The sequence below is a fragment of the Bos javanicus genome, chromosome 9 (genome assembly GCF_032452875.1).
Source record: "Bos javanicus breed banteng chromosome 9, ARS-OSU_banteng_1.0, whole genome shotgun sequence".
Taxonomy (NCBI): domain Eukaryota; kingdom Metazoa; phylum Chordata; class Mammalia; order Artiodactyla; family Bovidae; genus Bos; species Bos javanicus.
In genome coordinates, this window is record NC_083876.1 from 1,918,676 (window position 1) to 1,938,862 (window position 20,187).

The following is a 20,187-nucleotide window of genomic DNA, read 5'->3' on the forward strand; positions in this document are numbered from 1 at the left end:
AGCCTGGCATGCTACAGTCCATGTTGTTGCAGAGTCAGATACAACTAAGCAACTGAAAAACAACAGCAACAATAACTTTCTAAATTTGAAATTGGTATTTTAATACTTAAGCATTTCTGGTGACAAGTAATCCTCTGAAAAGATGGTACACATTTACTTTCCCCACAAAGAGTAGAGAATCTTCACTAATCAGAGTATTACAATGAAAAATAAACATAAAAATAGCAAACAGATAACATTTGTTTCATTCTAAATGTGCTGTCTTCAATTGCTTCTAATTTTGAAATATATTTATATTTTTTGCTTATAGCAAAATGTTTTACTATTCCAATGGTCAGTTTCTTCACTTTAATTTAGCAAAGTGTTTTATAGTCATAGGTCTATCTTAGCAGGCAACATGGTTTTGCATATATCTGCTTTAACTATGTTTATGACCATTTTTGACTTAGAAGAGTATTCATTTTAGTTATTCTATTTGCTCAGTCATGTCCAACTCTTTGCAATCCCATGAACTATACAATCCATGGAATTCTTCAGGACAGAATATTGGAGTGGGTAGCAGTTCCCTTCTCCAGAGGAATTTCCCAACCCAGGGATCAAACCCAGGTATCCTGCATTGCAGGCAGATTCTTTACCAGCTGAGCTACCAGGGAAGCCCCTATTATGAATATTCTCACTTCCAACATTTTATTTATAGTCTTCTATTTTTTCTTGAGATTAAAAATTTTAATTTAGAGATAAAAGAAATATTAATTTTTATTTAGATTATTTAAGGTTTTATTTTTTAATTATATCTAATTAATATTCATAGAATTTATTTCCATGTAAGATACAGAGGAAGAATTTTCAAAATAACAGAACATATCAACAAATTTAAATTCAACAAAGTATTGAAATTTTTATTGATTAAAATCCCTCTTTTTTATATGTCTATGGGAATACCAGACCACCTGACCGGCCTCTTGAGAAATCTGTATGCAGGTCAGGAAGCAACAGTTAGAACTGGACATGGAACAACAGACTGGTTCCAAACAGGAACAGGAGTATATCAAGGCTGTATATTGTCACCCTACTTATTTAACTTATATGCAGAGTACATCATAAGAAACGCTGGACTAGAAGAAGCACATGCTGGAATCGAGATTGCCGGGAGAAATATCAATAACGTCAGATATGCAGATGATACCACCCTTATGGCAGAAAGTAAAGAGGAACTAAAAAGCCTCTTGGTGAAACTGAAAGTGGAGAGTGAAAAAGTTGGCTTAAAGCTCAACATTCAGAAAACGAAGATCATGGCATCTGGTCCCATCACTTCATGGGAAATAGATGGGGAAATAGAAGGGGAAACAGTGTCAGACTTTATTTTTGGGGGCTCCAAAATCACTGCAGATTGTGACTGCAGCTGTGAAATTAAAAGACGCTTACTCCTTGGAAGGAAAGTTATGGCCAACCTAGATAGCATATTGAAAAGCAGAGACATTACTTTACCAACAAAGGTCCGTCTAGTCAAGGCTATGGTTTTTCCTGTGGTCATGTATGGATGTGAGAGTTGGACTGTGAAGAAGGCTGAGCACCGAAAAATTGATGCTTTTGAACTGTGGTGTTGGAGAAGACTCTTGAGAGTCCCTTGGACTGCAAGGAGATCCAACAAGTCCATTCTGAAGGAGATCAGCCCTGGGATTTCTTTGGAAGAAATGATGCTAAAGCTGAAACTCCAGTACTTTGGCCCCCTCATGCGAATAGTTGACTCATTGGAAGACTCTGATGCTGGGAGGGATTGGGGGCAGGAGAAGGGGACGAAAGAGGATGAGATGGCTGGTTGGCATCACTGACTCGATGGACGTGAGTCTGAGTGAACTCCAGGAGTTGGTGATGGACATGGAGGCCTTGCGTGCTGTGATTCATGGGGTCGCAAAGAGTCGGACGTGACTGAGCAACTGAACTGAACTGAACTAGTCTAAATATAGCTAGTCTATATAGCTAGTCCAAATATCTGGACTTTTATTTGATTTCTTTTTATCTGAATCCCTGTACTAACATAATAACATGATCATTTATTTTTATACATTATAAACAAGTTTTCTCATGGTCTTTTTTTTTTTTTTTTTTTTAACATTTCTCTTCCTGCTCACGTCCACTTAAAAAATGACTTGATCAAGGTCCAATGATTATCCCATTTCAATTTGCCTGAAACTACTTTATACTTTTAAAATATAGTGTCTACATGGTATCAAGTTCTCACACTTCTGAGTCCTCAAATAAAGATATTATTTCTTCATTTATCTACTTGTAAGGTATTCAACAAATTTCACCTTTTAAACTTCTTTATAGTAATAAGCAGTGATATTTTTATTTTGGGGTTATTTAAATAATTAATTTTCCTATTAGATTTTCTAAATAACACAAGAAGAAATATGTGCACGTAAGGCATTTTGATTAGTTTACAAGTTTAATGGAACTACTTCTTATGTTTCAACTTTAAGAATGGGAATAAATAGTGTGGTTGTGAGATATTTATTATGTTTGTTAATAATAACATATACCAAAAAGATCTGGACATAATATAAATCCCCTAGAACAGAAAAAAAGAAAAATTAAACATTCTCTAAACATTTTCAGTAAAGTTTAAATTGGGTGTCAATTTCTTTATACTTAATAATGTGGTAAATTATATGATTAAATGCCTTAATCTGACTCATCCTTTTATTCCTGGAGAAAAATATCTTTTTTGCCATTTTCTAGAATTTTTTTAATACTGCACTGGATTTTTTAACTTGAAATGTTACAAGTATGAATGGGACAAATGGAATTCACATAAACTTTTCATGTTGTGCTATTTTGGTTACTCAGTGGTATCAGAGAATATTTGGATCAGCTCTGGTTTCTCTCATTTACATTCTCCCAACTGATAGAAATTATTCCTTTTTTTTCTCTTAAACTTCATTTTCTTCATGAGTTAGACCAAACCACAAAGGCTGGATTTGTTTAGGGGATGGCTGAACACATCATTCATTCACAATAACAGAGCTGTCACTGGATTGCAGAACAGCAACCACACATGTCAAAAGTCACATCACATTCTAGGAAGCACATTAGTAGAGAGTGCGCCTTGATATTTTGCTGATCACAAGAAGGTGCTTGGGATATCTTCTTTTTGGTCTCAGCAACCCAGTGAAATGTGAGGAATCCACCAGAGCAAGGGAACCCAGAATTACAGGCTCTCTGCCTTTTATACTTTCTAGTATGGAAATAGCATGGAATGGAGGAAACAGCGGTACATGATAGATCACTTAAAAACATACAAGGAATTTCCCCTGCATCAGCTACAGTCTCTGCATCAGCTACATACTCTGGCGGTGTCATAAAACCTACTCAAGGTTTTAGCACTGCAGGTTATTCTACTATGACCAACTCATCATTTCTTTACATGAAAATATTAGAATAGATGTGGTTTTAAAGATCGTTTCCAGAACCTGAGTGGGTTTGATTAACAGAGACAAGAGAAGAGTGAGCTTGTGCCTACACCTTCTGGGCTTCTCCTACTAGTTTGCCTTGGCCTGCCTGTCTTCTCCTCCTAAAGGCTCTAAACTGACAGCTATGCTCCATATTTTCTGGGTCCTTGTAAGCTGTTCATTCCTTTCCCATTCAGACCTATGGGAAGTGATAGCATTCTACTAATACTAGTCTCTGTAAACCATACTATTCCTTATTGTTTCCTTAAACTCTACCCATGCATTTGTAAACAGTCTTTTCATTAAATTCTCCCCAAGTACTCATTTGTAAATAATCTTTTTATTAAACACTCCCTAAGTACTAAATTTGAGTGTACAACTTTTCCCTTATTTGACCATGACAAATACAATGGGTAACATATCAGAAAATGCCAACATGCCTTGGAAATGATTGATTATCATGTCCAAAATGATTAGGGAAGTGAAAGAAACTAGATGGAAGCTAGGGGAATGGCGGAGGTCAAAGCCATCACAGAATGTGTGCAGATGGAATGGATGAGCAAAATGGAACATGAAAAGATTTTGCTGGTAAATGGCAAATTTAGGATTTGATTTCCTGGAATTGTGGAATTTGTATCCTGATTGTCTAGATAATCAGAGGTCTCATTGGGTATTGCAGAGAGGAGGTGTAACTCAGCTACATTTACTAGGAACCTTGCATGTGAGAAATGATGTTAGGCTTTGTCAATGAGTCATAAGTTATACAACCACCTACCATCTTGTAAAAGTACAAGGAAGATGCTTTATTTAAATTCATAATTAAACATGATATTTTTAGAAAATTGTAAAGGAAATCATATCATATTGAACATAACAAAAATAATGATTTGGTTATTCATATTTCTGAGTTGCCAGCCATAATGTACACACATAAAAGCTTTAAAATATTAATACAGTATGCATTTCTTCTGAAGCATATACACAAACCCATACATATGTACACACAAAACCAATAAATTTCTCACTGAAGGAAAATTAACTGCCACAATTACACTTGAAATTCCATAAGATAGAACTTCTTTAAAAATAATTAAAACAATCCTTTCTTTTAAATACAACTTTTCAAACTTTTTTTGTATGCTTCCCAAGTTTCAGCTTCATAGTAATTTACAAAGGTAGAGATTAGTAATTTCTAAAAGTATGTTGAACTAAGAACAGTTATCTATGAAAAATGGTTTTTCATTAAAGATTTCAAACTCTGAATTCAAATTCCCATATGAAATACTATTTTCTTTCAATCACTCTATGGTATTTTCATTAAAGGATGTAAAATCAATTTATATTCTGAATTATTTACAGAATGAAAGTATCACAGTTTTGCATTAAAAATTATAAACTACACCATGTAGGACGGGAAAACCCAATAACCCTTGTTTTGTTTTTTTTTGTTTTTTTTCATCTTTCCAGTTTAAAAAAAAAATATATACCAGCACTGAAGAAAATGTTCAAAAGTGTATGTTATATTGTGTTCAGTCCAACAAAGAAGCCGTTTCAAAAATGAGAATAATAAGAGTTATTTCTAAACTTTGAAAGATCCATTGTAAAGAATTGAACTAGTTCAGTTTGTGATTGCTTGCCAGCGGTATAGCCATCTCCAACGTACCCCTGCATTGATCTGGGAGCCTTTGTGGCAGTAGGTTAAGAATAACCACCCGTGACATGTACAACAGCAGGGGCCATCTCCCCTGAACTGGCTGCTTCCCTGATTACAAGTGGCTGTTTAGAGCACCTGTGACCACAACAGGCTCTTTCTTCTCTGTAGAAAAGAAAATCATTTCTGAAAGTTTACTGAACTAAAACTGAGAAACTCACCAGAGATCCTCAGTTGATGAGGTGCCAGAACAGACTTTGGGGAAGACCAAGTTAGAGATGTGGTGATAGAAAGCCTCTGGATTGCTGCAGGAGATTCCTGACCATTCTCACTAGGCTATAGCTCCCATCTGGACCATTCTGAAGAAGGTATGTCTTCTTCTTTCAAACCAGATGTTAAGGTCAAATAACCTGTAAAATACTTCCAACCTGGCATAAGTTCAGACATGGAAACAGAAGTCGGTATTGAAAATGATTGAGTTGCTGAAACTGTAGAAAATATTACAGGAGAGGTTACTTCTGAGAAATCAGACATAGAGTCTACGTGTGGTGGCAAGTTGTTTTTTGAGGTCATTTGAATGCATAGATTCAGGATGACTTTGTAAATTGATTTCAAAATCTAGAGAACCGTCCCTTGTGTGAGGTTTGAAGTGGGCATAAGACCCTTCATGCTCTTGCAGGTTGAATAACTTTTCTTGATTTAGCATCTCAGTGGGACCCAAAGTTATACCACGCCATCCTATTTTCAATAGTTTTGAAATGTTTTCTGACACTGAAGGATCATCAGTAGTCAGTTTTGAAGTCAAATCAGAATTCATCAGGTCTGAAGGGACAGTTTGGGAAGGCATGATGAGTGAACACATCTTATTCAAACATAAATTAACATCCAAATTACTGGATAGGGTAATGTATTCTTCTACGGGTGAGAGTAAAACTCTTTTTTCTATACTCTGTTTAGAAGGAAATAAAGATGACAGCTCTGTGATTGCCACTGAAGGAGTGATTTCAGCAACAGAAGGAAACAAAGGCCCAGCAGTGATAGCCTGAGTTCCCATTAGTGTGAACCAGCTGGCTAATACCGCTGAATTCATCCAGAATGTCTCATAAAAGTGGGACTGTTTGCTATGCAAAACTTGGTCTGAGAATTCATGAGAGGATTTTATTTCAGTCACAGAGCACGTTCCACATGTTTGCTTAATTCACTTAGAGAATCAGCAGCCTGTGGTTTGATGTTTGTGAGTCTCTCCTTGCCTGGATGGTAACAGCCTGATCTTCGCTGGGAGTGGAGGCTTGCGTAGTGAACGTGTGCAGAGCTGCTGAGCTTAAGATGACTACCTGTTTGGATACAGTTATCTTAGCAGGGAAAATCGGAGACTTAGAGGAGCTCAACGGTCTCCAGGACTCTCTTGAAGTTAACAAAACAGCTGAATATTCTTCAGTATCCTCTTGAGTCCCAGGAGAGATGACTGCAGGTGCACTTGTGAAGGAGGTTCTGAGCAGGAATCCACGGGAGAGTAATGAGTGTCTGTTTAACTCAACATCAGCCCAAGGAACGCCACTAATTACTGAACTCATTGTGATAGCAGACAAGGCAGCAGTCTGGGAGCTCACAGATAATAAAGATTGTGTAGGAAAAATAAAATCAGCCATTAAAGGAAGAGATGATAAACAGGGCACTCTCTTCCCTATCAGGGAAAAAAAGTCCAGGTTCACCCACCTGTTTTTGGATGGGCATATGTGATACAGGTGTTTTGCTCATGACAATTTTTGCTGGGTCCTAAACACCAAAATTCAGAAACTGAGAAGAGGAGACATCTGCAGAAAAAGGAAGACAGTGTTTTGCTGAAAGCTCTCCAGTGGAAATGAAATATTTGAATAAATAGCTTTCTGAGGATGTGCCAATATTTAATGCTGCCAAACCAGTAGTTTGGAGAATATCATGCAAGAAAATGCTTGTCTGTTTTAGCCCTTCAGAGAGGAAAAGGAAGGAAGGAAAGAAGGGAAAGAATAAAGAGAGGGAAAATGAGAGAAAAGAAATGAAGAAGAAAATGAATTAAGTCCTGGGCTGAAACTTCTGCAAATTACAACTGCCAACCTATTATACCCATTATGTATATGCAGACAAATGTGTGCAGTGTGCTTAGTCATTCAGTCGTGTCTGACTGTTTGCCACCCTTTGGATTGTAGCCCACCAGGCTCCTCATTCCACAGGATTCTCTAGGCAAGAATACCTGAGTGGGTTGCCATGGGAGGGCAGGGGCTTCCTGATCTAGAAACCAAACCTGCATCTCCTGTGTCTCCTGCATTGCAGGTGGGTTCTTTACCCACTGAGACACCCAGGAAGCACATTTGCAGACAAACATATCTCTGTAAACAATATTTCTAATACAAGTGTATGAAGAGGCTTAGCAGCTTCTCAAAGTATATGCAGAGTCCTATTATTCCCACCCCGAGGAGTGATCATACTCAGAACAGATGGTGTTATTTAGAATAACAGATTTGTTCCAAACTAACATATATTTCTGCTTTATTGACTATGCAGAAGCCTTTGACTGTGTGGATCACAATAAACTGTGGAAAATTCTTCAAGAGATGGGAATACCAGACCACCATATCTGCCTCTTGAGAAACCTATATGCAGGTCAGGAAGCAACTGTTAGAACTGGACATGGAACAACAGACTGGTTCCAAATAGGAAAAGGAATATGTCAAGGCTATATATTGTTACCCTGCTTATTTAACTTATATGCAGAGTACATCATGAGAAATGCTGGGCTGGAAGAAGCACAAACTGGAATCAAGATTGTCAGGAGAAACATCAATAATCTCAGATATGGAGATGACACCACCTTTAGGGCAGAAAGTGAAGAACTCAAAAGCCTCTTGATGAAAGTGAAGAGGAAAATGACGAAGTTGGCTTGAAGCTCAACATTCAGAAAACTAAGATCATGGCATCCAGTCCCATCACTTCATGGCAAATAGATGGGGAAACAGTGGAAACAGTAGCTGACTTTATTTTTCTGGGCTCCAAAATCACAGTAGATGGTGATTGGAGCCATGAAATTAAAAGACACATACTCCTTGGAAGGAAAGTTATGACCAACCTCAGTTCAGTTCAGTTCAGTTCAGTCACTCAGTCATGTCCCACTCTTTGTGACCCCATGAACTGCAGGATGCCAGGCCTCCCTGTCCATCACCAACTCCTGGAGTTCACTCAAACATACGTCCATCGAGTCAGTTATGCCGTGCAGCCATCTCATCCTCTGTCATCCCCTTTTCTTCCTGACCCCAATCCCTCCCAGCATCAGAGTCTTTTCCAATGAGTCTACTCTTTGCATGAGGTTGCCAAAGTATTGGAGTTTCAGCTTCAGCATCATTTCTTCTGAAGAACACCCAGGACTGATCTCCTTTAGAATGGACTGGTTGGATTTCCTTACAGTCCAAGGGACTCTCAAGAGTATTCTCCAAAACTACAGTTCAAAAGCATCAATGACCAACCTAGACAGCGTATTGAAAAACAGAGACATTACTTTGCCAACAAAGGTCCATCTAGTCAAGGCTATGTTTGTTTGTTTTTTTCTTTTTTTAATGGTTGTGTATGGATGTGAGAGGGCTTCCCTGGTGGCTCAGAGGTTAAAGTGTCTGCCTGCAAAGAGGAAGGCCTGGGTTCAATCCCTGGGTCGGGAAGATCCCCTGGAGAAGGAAATGGCAACCCACTTCAGTATTCTTGCCTGGAGAATCTCATGGATGGAGGAGCCTGGTGGGCTACAGTCTACGGGGTCACAAAGAGTCGGACACGACTGAGCGACTTCACACACACACACACACACACACATGGATGTGAGAGTTGGGCTATAAAGAAAGTTGAGCACTGAAGAATTGATGCTTTTGAACTGTGGTATTGGAGAAGACTCTTGAGAGTCTCTTGGACTGCAAGGAGATCCAAATAGTCCAGCATAAAGGAGATCAGTCCTGGGTATTCATTGGAAGGACTGATGTTGAAGCTGAAACTCCAGTACTTTGGCACCTGATCTGAAGAGCTGACTCATTTGAAAAGACCCGGATGCTGGGAAAGATTGAAGGCAGGAGAAGAAGGGGACGACAGGATGAGATGCTTGGATGGCATCACTGACTCAATGGACATGGGTTTGGGTAGACTCTGGGAGTTGGTGATAGACAGGGAGGCCTGGTGTGCTGTGATTCATGGGGTCACAAAGAGTCAGACAAGACTGAGTGACTTAACTGAACTGAACTGAAAGGACACTTTTGATGTGTAAATGGGAAAGTCTTTGTTATTGAGAATAAAAGAGTATTTCAGCTAGTGAGTTAGACATTTCATTTTATTTTCTAAGTAGGCAAAATACATTTTCTATTAGATATTTCAAAATAATTCTCTAAAAAATAGACATTATACAGAGAAAATATGATGTGGTGTACCTATATGCTTATCATTTCCAATAGGTTTTAAACATTATTTTTAAGCAAATAATACCTTTTTAAAGGCTATAATTCTCATTCTCATTATCCTGAGTTTCAAGAAATACTTTGGAAGTAAGTATGTAATATACTATTTACAATATGGCATCATTTAATTTTCTTTTTTTTTACTTGAATTTTTTTTAATTTATTTTTTTATTGTTATTTATTATTATTTATTTTTACTTTACAATATTGTATTAGTTTTGTCATACATAAACATGCATCTGCCACAGGTGTACACGTGTTCCCCATCCTGAACCCCCCTCCCACCTCTGTCCCCATACCATCCCTCTGGGTCATCCCAGTGCACCAGCCCCAAGCTTCCTGTATCCTGCATTGAATCTGGACTGGCGATTCATTTCTTATATGATATTATACATGTTTCAATGCCATTCTTCCAAATCAGAGTGAAGTAAGCCAGAAAGAAAAACACCAATACAGTATACTAACACATATATATGGAATTTAGAAAGATGGTAATGACAACCCTGTATGCGAGACAGCAAAAGAGACACAGATGTAATTTTCTAAATTAAATGAAACATGTCAAAATACTTACAATAGGAAAAATGTATTTTTAAAAAATTGAGTGTTTTTATCATAAATTGATAGGAATATAAGTTTACATATAATAAATCAGAGGGTGTTAAATAAAATCATAATGAGGCAAGTAGTATAGGCCTTTTAAATAAGTTGTACTGACAGTTAAGTCAAAATGAAGTGGAACTGGGGTCCACTTATCTACCAAAATATCAAAATAAGGACTATTAAATGGCATTTTTGCACTGTTTCAGAAACAGTATTTATTTGCAAAGGCTACCAATATTTTAAAAACTTAAAACATGACTCATAACCAACAAGAATTCTAAGATAAGTATACAGCTCTGAAAAGTCATGTGTCCTAGAAAAATAAATATTGAAATCAGTCAGAAAATATGTTTCAATACATAACGTTTTCAAATTCAAACTTCTGACTACCTTACTCTCATCTATTTACCTTGACCAGCTGGAGAGGCGTTAACTAAGGTCCAGAGGTGAGTAGCCCTGGCAGGTGGGAACTGCTGAAGCGGGCTATGGGTATGTTCATGTGTCAGTGGCCTCTGTTCTTTGAGAGCTGGGAGGCAAACAGATGATTCTCCGTATCTCATTACCACAAAGAATACCAATGGAGAAGGTCTGCAAATGACAATGGCTATAGTCAAGCTCATAGTTTCTTTGTCTATGAGAACTGTTAAGTTAGTTTTGTGATCCTTTGTTTTTTTATATTAATTTGGTTGAATCATCACCTTATTGTGTAGAAAATGCTTCTAACATTTGCTCTACAGCAAATTTTTTGTATGTTTCAAGATTAATTCAATTCTTCAAATTTTACTTCTGCTCAGCTAAATGCCTAAACATAGTTAGAGATTCCTTTAAAATACTACTTTCCATTTGTTTTGAGGATATGTTTTTCCAACAAGGAATCTGTTATATATGGTACTCAATATGGAAATAAAAGCTCTGTTACATATTCTACACTTTTCTGCTCTAAATGTCAAATTTAGTTGGAAACAAATATAAATCACACTATGTACAATAGATAATTTGAAGATTTTTTCTTTTGTTTTTCTGAATCCTTTTAATCTGAATTTTGTTACAATATAAGCAAAGTTCCTTTTCTTAGTTTCTGAATAGAATATTTCTTCCTGAATAGAATATTTCTGCCATATACTTATAAAATAATTTACATATAAATAAATCATTTTTTAGCTCATAGGAGAGAGTGTTGCTTTACATTCATAAACAAGTATAAATGGATCAGGGATTCTCCTTTAAAATTACTTAAAAAGTAATTATATTATTTGAATATACTGTTTTGATTTTGGGGAAATAAATGCCTGTTTCCTAACACTAAAGACATTCGTAGGTAGCCCTACTTTCTTGCTCCAGTATTTCTCCAGCATTGTGTCTAATTTGTTCAAAATATGAATTTTGTTTTAGTTATCATTTTTTTGTTTGCAGTTATGTATTCTGTATGTACTTTTTTTTTTTTTTGTAGATGGAAGTTTAATAATACTTAAGAGATAAGATGGCTTCTTAAGCAATAGAAAGAAGACAAAACAAATAGTAACAATAAATAAGATTTGAATAATACAATTAATAGTTTGAATCAACTAATATACAGGATATTTCAACCAAGAGTGACAAGATAAAGAGGAACTTTACATAATGATAAAGGGGTCAAACCTAAAGAATACATAACAATTGTTATTGTGTATGTGCCTATCTACAACAGCAGAGTGTCAAAATATGTGAGGCAGAAACCAATATGACTGCAAGGAGATATAGATAAGTTGACTATTATAGTTGAAGAATTAAAAAACCCTCTATGAGAAATGAAGAAATCCAACAAGCCAGGAAAAAGCATATAGTTGAACTCAATAGCAGCACTAATCAACCAGGTATAATTTACATCTACAGACTATTTCAACCCCAAACAGAAAAATACACATTCTTCTGAGGCTCACATAGAACTTTCTTCAAGATAGACTACATTCTGGACCATAAAACACACCTTAGCAAGTTTAAATGATCAGAAATTCTACATGTTTTCCCCATACAGTGCATTATGAGTTATACAGTGTATATGTGTTTATTAGTGAAAACCATAAACTTTTTCATTATGTTTAATTCAAAACATTTTCTAAGGAAGAAATTAAAAGCATCTGGTTTACAGCCTAGAAAGAAAAAAACAACTCAAATAAAGTTGTAAAATATTGCATATGTACTGGTCACACAGGAAAAAGCAGGATGTTTAGATAAGTCTGTAAAGGTATAATCTCCTAATCACCAGAGACCAAATACTGGGACTGTATTAGTTTTTCCTTTGGTCAGTCTTCTTCATTAAATTGCATTTTGCTTTAATATTGGCCTTTTATAAGCCAATTATTTAAATTAAAGCTCTTCCTCATTTATTACAAAGTTGTTGAAACTCTTAAGAAGAAAAATATCTTCATAATGAAAATGTTTTTTAAAAATTTATTGGGGTATAGTTGTTTTACCATATTGTATTGATTTCGGCTGTACAAAGTGAATCAGCTGTATGTTTACATGTATCCCCTCCCTCTTGGATCTCCCTCTCACCCCCCATACCACCCATATTAAGATTTATTTATGTATTCATAATCATATGTGCTTGCTTGTATTTATGTCCTGAGTCTTTAAAAATAATTTGAAAGGAGTTAAAGTGATTTTTCCAGTAGTCATGTATGGATGTGGGAGTTGGACCGTAAAGAAGTTCAGTTCAGTTCAGTCACTCAGTCATGTCCGGCTCTTTGCAACCCCATGAACTGCAGCACGCCAGACCTCCCTGTCCATCACCAGCTCCCAGAGTTTACTCAAACTCATGTCCATTTAGTCAGTGATGCCATTCAACCATCTCATCCTCTGTCATCCCCTTCTCCTCCCACCTTCAATCTTTCCTAGCATCAGGGTCTTTTCAAATGAGTCAGTTCTTCTCATCAGGTAGCCAGAGTATTGGAGTTTCAGCTTTAACATCGGTCCTTCCAGTGAATATTCAGGACTGATTTCCTTTAGGATGGACTGGTTAGATCTCCTTGCAGTCCAAGGAACTCTCAAGAGTCTTTTCCAACATGTATTCTGTATATACTTTTAACTCACACATTATTTAAAGGTCAAAGATCAGTGTTATAGAACTACCTTAAAAATCTAACATATAGAAAATAGTAAAAAGTGAAATGTGAATGCACCATGTGTGATTCTCCAGACTCTCCCACTGTGTGTTGACTTCTGAAAACACAGATTAAAGATGGGAGTCGCAAAAAGGAAGTAGCCCAAGTTCCTAAGGACCTACATAAGGAGAATATATGAATATCTTCATGTGAATGGAAAATACATGTACATTATATTAATATAGAAAAATTTTGGAGGTTATTGTTATAGCATTTAGAATTTTCATCCTTAATACATCAAGTGTTGTCTCACCTGGTCTTTCTGAAAATATTTTTTATTAGCTACAATAAAATTAAATTTAAAAATAAACTCATAGATAATTTAACTTTTCTATTTCCATAACTGATTACAATGAAAGATATAGCATTTCAAATATTTAGCTGTGCTCTAATTCAGTAAGCCTTTAATTCTGTGTATTTCTATCTTTTTTTTTTTTTGATCTTGCCTTTTATCTTTATTTTTATTTATTTTTTGACATCCTCTGCCTTTTGTTTTTTAATGTTATTTTTTACTTTACAATATTGTATTGGTTTTGCCATTTCTTAACTTCATGGTTACCATAGTAACTTATTTGGCCAGTACAGTTTCATTCACTATTTATTCATCTATTAAACATGTATTGAGTGCTTAAAATTATATGTTTCATTCACTGATATTTATTGAAACTTAATATGTGCCAGAAGCAGAAGATATTAAGAACAGGTGGCAGGATTACACAGAAGAATGATGCAAAAGAGGTGTTAGTGATCCAGATAAACATGATGGTGTGATCACTCACCTAGAGCCAGACATCCTGGAATGTGAAGCCAAGTGGGCCTTAGGAAGCATAACTATCAACAAAGCTAGTGGAGGGGATTGAATTCCAGCTGAGCTATTTCAAACCCTAAAAGATGATGTTAAAATGTTGCACTCAATATGCAAGTAAATTTCTAAAACTCAGAGGTAGCCACAAGACTGGAAAAGGTCAGTTTTCATTCCAATTCCAAAGAAAGGCAATGTCAAAGAATGTTCAAACTACCTCATAATTGCACTCATCTCACACACTAGCAAAGTAATCCTCAAAATTCTCCAAGCTAGGCTTCAACAGTACATGAACCGAGAACTTCCAGATGTTCAAGATGGTTTTAGAGAAGGTAGAGGAATCAGAGATCAAATTGCTAGCATCCATTGGATTGTAGACAAAACAAGAGAATTCCAGAAAAACATATACTTCTTCTTCATTAACTACACTAAAGTCTTTGACTGTGTAGATCACAACAAACTGTGGAAAATTCTTAAAGAGATAGGGATACCAGACTACCTTACCTGCCTCCTGAGAAACCTGCATGCAGGCCAAGAAGAAACAGTTAGAACTGGACATGGACCAATGGACTTCTTCGAAATTGAAGAGTGTGTTAGTCTCTCAGTCATGTCAGACTCTTCGTGACCCCATGGACTGTAGCCCACCAGCCTCCTCCATCCATAGAATTCTCCAGGCAAGAATACTGGAGTGGGTTGCCACTTCCTTCTCCAGGGGAATCTTCCTGACCCAGGGGTTGAACCCGGGTCTTCCACATTGTGGGCAGACTCTTAACTGACTGAGCCCCAGACACCAAATTGGAAAAGGAGTACATCAAGGCTATATATTGTTACCTGCTTATTTAACTTACATGCAGAGTACATTATGCAAAATGCTGGGCTGGAGGAAGAATCAACTGGAATCAAAATTTTAGGGAGAAATATCAGTAACCTCAGATATGCAGATGGCACCACTCTAAAGGCAGGAAAGCAAAGAGGAACTAAAGAGTCTTTTGATGAAGCTGAAGGAGGAGAGTGAAAAAACAGGTTTAAAACTCAGAATTCCAAAAATGAAGATCATGGCATCTGGTCCCAACATTTCATGCCAAATAGATGGGGAAACAATGAAACTGTGACAGACTTTATTTTCTTGGGCTCCAAAGTCACTGCAGATGGTAACTGCAGCCATGAAATTAAAAGACACTTCTTCCTTGGAAGAAAAACTATGACAAACCTAGACAGCATATTAAAAAGTAAAGACACTACTTAGCTGACAAAGGTGTGTGTAGTCAAAGCTATGGTTTTTCCAGTGGTCATGTATAGATATGACAGTTGGACTGTAAAGAAGGCTGAGCACCTAAGAATTGATGCTTTCAAACTGTATTGTTGGAGAAGGTTCTTGTGAGTTCCTTGGACTGCAAGGAGATTCAAACCAATCAATCCTAAAGAACATCAATCCTAAATATCCATTCAAAGGATTTATGCTGAAGCTGAAGCTCAATACTTTGGCCACCTGATGTGAAGAGCCGACTCACTGGAAAAGACCCTGATGCTGGGGAAGATCGAAAGCAGGAGTAACAGGGGATGCCAGAGGATGAGATTGTTGGATGGCATCACGGACTCAATGAACATGAGTTTGAGGAGGCTCCAGGTGTTGGTGATGGACAGGGAAGCCTTTTGTGCTTCAGTCCATGGAGTCACAAAGAGTCAGACACAACTGAGTGACTGAACAAAAAAATGTGTATCAAGGTGATCATCATTCTACAAAATTTCATGACTTTAAAAAATATATTTTTTAAATTTCTGAACCTATATTTAAGGAAAACTTGGAAATAGGACTTTTTGAACCAAAGCTTTATGAAAATATGGTTATCAACATTATCAACACTTTAACTGACACTGTATAGCTCTCTAGTCTTTGCTCAATAAATACTTATTGGTCAATTTCTAAGTGCCAATGACCTTTTTAAGTGCTGAGAATGAGCTAGTCAACAAGATTGGCAAAGTTTCTCCTGTCACATAGCTTGTATTTTAGTAAAGGAATCAGAATTAGTTAATTAATATAAACTGTTAATCAGATCAGATCAGATAAGTCGCTCAGTCGTGTCTGACTCTTTGCGACCCCATGAATCGCAGCACGCCAGGCCTCCCTGTCCATCACCAACTCCCGGAGTTCACTCAGACTCACGTCCATCGAGTCAGTGATAGTAATGATTGATTGAAACACATGATTTTGCCAGATAAATAACAGGGAAAAACAGGGAGGATGTTTTGGACTAGTGATCAGGGAAGTGTCCTTTGATCAAGGATCTGAATTAACGCATCAGTAAATATCTTAGGAAAGGTGAAAAGAAGGCCCTAAGACAGAAACAAACTTTGTATATTTGAGCAATAGCAAGATGGGAGTATAGGTAGCAAGGATAAGTAAAGACCATTGGTGTATGGAATTCAAGTCATCCACATAGCCAGGAGAGAGATTGTTCAGGATGATTTACTAGTTTATTTGTTCTAAATTTGCAATTAATTCTGAAAGTGATGGGAAACCATTGGAATATTTAATATTTAGAGTAGAAGCAGGATATAGTTTGACTTATAAAAATATTATGTTAATGCTACATAGATAGTATACTCTAAGGGAGTTTGGAGCAGGGAAAGAATAGAGGCTGAGGCACCTGTTGGAGCTGGTGGTAGTCTTGGTGAGAGAAAGAAAGAGACTGGCTTGAAGTGAAAGTCATGGTAGACAGTAAGGGTATTTTCAGGAGAGACTTGGGAAGCAGAACCTGTACGATATGCTAATATACAGATGTCAGGAGTGAGAAGAGAAGCTTCATAAATTATTCCTAGGTTTCTTTTCCTATTAAACAGCTGAGTAGAGGTGCCACTTACTAATTTGAAGAATACTGGTGGATACAAGTTAGGAAATGGAGAATTCTATTTAAATACTTTAAATTTGAGAAATTTATTAGCTATCCAAATATTGAGGTAGAGTAGGAAACTGGAAATAATTGCCTCTCCTAAGGCAGAATTACTCTTAGATCATTTCTGTTAATTAAGAAAGTATGACTTGAAAGAGACAGTAGCCCTTCTCCTAACTCTTGTTAGTCATAAAGTGAGAGATTCACATAGCCAGGATTCACAGGTAGGCAGTGATGAGCCAGAACCCATGCTCACAATCACTACACTGTATTGTTGCCTCCTGTTATATTCTCAACATTTGCTATGAAAGGTTCTACCCTATAGCTGATTTTTTTAGATTAAAAAAATAAAAACATTCTTCTACTCAGACTGTTTAACAAACAGCATTCTCAATTAAATTTAATGATCACAAACATGTTCTAAGAATCTGGGCGAAATAGTGCATATTACTAAAATGAGCTTACAATCCAGTGAATCATTTTTCATTCCTTGTTTTTGTTGCTGTTCAGTCCCTAAGTCATGTCTGACTCTTTGTTACCCCATGGACTGCAGCAGGCCAGGCATCCCTCTCCTTCACTGTCTCCCAGAGTTTGCTCAAATTCATGCACATTGAGTTAGTGATGCTCTCTAATCATCTCATCTTCTGCCATCCCCTTCTTCTTATGCCTTCAGTCTTTCACAAAATCAATCTTTTCTAGTGTGTCAGCTCTTCACATTAGGTGGCCAAAGTATTGGAGCTTCAGCTTCAGTGCTTCCAATGAATATTCCAGGTTGATTTACTTTAGGATTGATTGACTTGATCTTGCAGTCCAAGCATTGTAGTCCAAATTTTACACTTGACAATGTAATATTGTGCTCCATTCTTATTTTCTACTTAAAATGATGAGTATGTAATATAGCAAACTACAACAACAATTCCAGAGGTCACAATCAGTTCTGTATCAATTAACTCTGTAGATTAATCCACTTGCATCAGAATTGATGGACCAAATTTAGTTTTTAAAGCTTACTAAAATAATAGCTTAAAATTTCCCAAAGCTATTGAAATATATATTATTAATATGTCACTGTTTACATAGCAAATTGTGTATAGAATTTGTGGACACCAGTGCAAATAAAAATATAAATTCCCTTGTTGAGGAAATTATTAAGTATGTAAATCAGCAGCAGTAGAACATTGAATTGTGTGTGGGTGGGTTCTTTTAATGACAGGGTCTTCTGCAACTCACAGATCGCACAGTCATGATGGCAGCCTGCTTATATATACTAATATCCCCAGAATATAACACTGGGTTTACCCACATGCAGCTTGTTGCTCTTTGAAAATTTACTCTGGGTAATATTTGCCTTATAAAATAAAATATGTTTTTGATAATCAGAGGAAACAATTCAGATTATTTGTATGGTATCAGGTTCTTCTATCATTTCTTTTTATAAAGAAAACAGCAAGTAGAGGATCCAAGATAAAGTAACCAAGCAAATATGTTGCTAAGTAAGTCAGCCTGGACATGGGTCCTCAAACTTACAACTAGCCAGCAGGCATCACTGAACTGAATGCTCCTAATGGCAGAAAATGAGCCTGGAATTAGATTTTCATCCAGTCTTTGGAGAAGAACATAGCCCAGCCAATAAACTGATCTCAGGCTGACAACTGACCTACAGAGTTATAGCTGCTAGATGGAAGTTGTCTTAAGTCACTGAATTTGTAATAATTTGTTCTGTAGCAATGGAAAATTAATGCATTGTCCCACCAACGTCAACACAGTAAACACCAAGACATGGGTACAGTCCAGTTCTGGCGATGTACTCACCCTGCTAGTCCACGTGTTAGGGCTACCAGGTGGTGGGTTTTGTAATTTTTGTTCGAGTCAGTCCTGAGCCTTTGTGCTTTCTCTTCCCCCCACTCCCATCTCAGGCTTTGTGAGGAGTCCAGCCCACTGCAGGCTGAGCTTCCTGGCTCGCTAGTCAGCTGGGTTCTACCCAGGGGAGGTACCAGGGTCCTAGGAGAGGGTGGGAGAAAGAGTGAAACTGAAGACATCTCCATGCCTCTCTTTTGTGCAGGTGGTGACTCAGACACCATGCCTGCCCCTCCACTCCCATGCCTCCATCCCCCAGACATCCCGTTCCCATGGGCCCTGCCTTTCCCATCCTGCCTGCAATGGCTTCATGTTGTTGCTAATCTCTGCTTACCTCACTATCATCTTGTTGGATCTCTCAGCTCTTTCCTCACCTCTGCAATTAGTTCCCTCTGTTATAAATGCTAGTGGTGGTTCTTGTTTCTTTCTTCATTTTTTTTTTCCCCTGGTTAAGACACTAACTAATTCAGTGTTCCTGTCCTATAGAGGATAAGAGGCAGTTATCTAATGTGACTGGGAAATGGAAGTAAAGTGGGTGTCAACCTGAAAGCAGGGATGACATTCTGAAGATTGATATGATTCACCCATAATAATAATAATAAATACTGTCTTAATGATTAGAGTTCAAGGGTTAAGAATACTTTGGTGTAAAATATGTAATATTCACATACTTTTGGGCTACAGTCTATAGGGTTTCAAAGAGTTGGACATGACTAAAGCGACTTTGTATGCACACACATACTTATACCACAGGGTTAAACATTTTTATTTCTAACTTTTTAAAAATTTCTACATGAAATTAATATATATAGCCCATATCCTAATCAGAATTGTTAATTATATGACAGTTTGTTTGTCTTTACCAGTAAAATAGTCATTTCTCTATGCAGTAGGCTGCTTTTGTTCCCCTTTCCCTTTAATGGCCAGGGTTAGAATGATCTCTGGTACATAGTTACATATTTTGGAGTTAGTAAACTTTCATTGGAAAAAACTAAAAGGTAACATTTTTTGAAGAGACATCTTTATCTAACTACTTCTCTCTTCACATTCTATGTTCTAGACACACATTTTGAGAGATATATTGGCCAAATCTCACACATTCCATTCTTTCTTCTAGCCATTCTAATCCAGCTATTGTCATCATACCACTAAAAATGTTACTGTAAATTCTCAGAAATATAATCATGTTATTAAATTCAAAGCAAAATTTGAGGTCTTCATTTTATTCAAATTCTCAACAACATTTAACTGAACTGATCACTATCTGCTGAAACATTTGGTTTCTCCCATACTTCCTACCTCTTTTGCTACTCCTGTCTCCTATC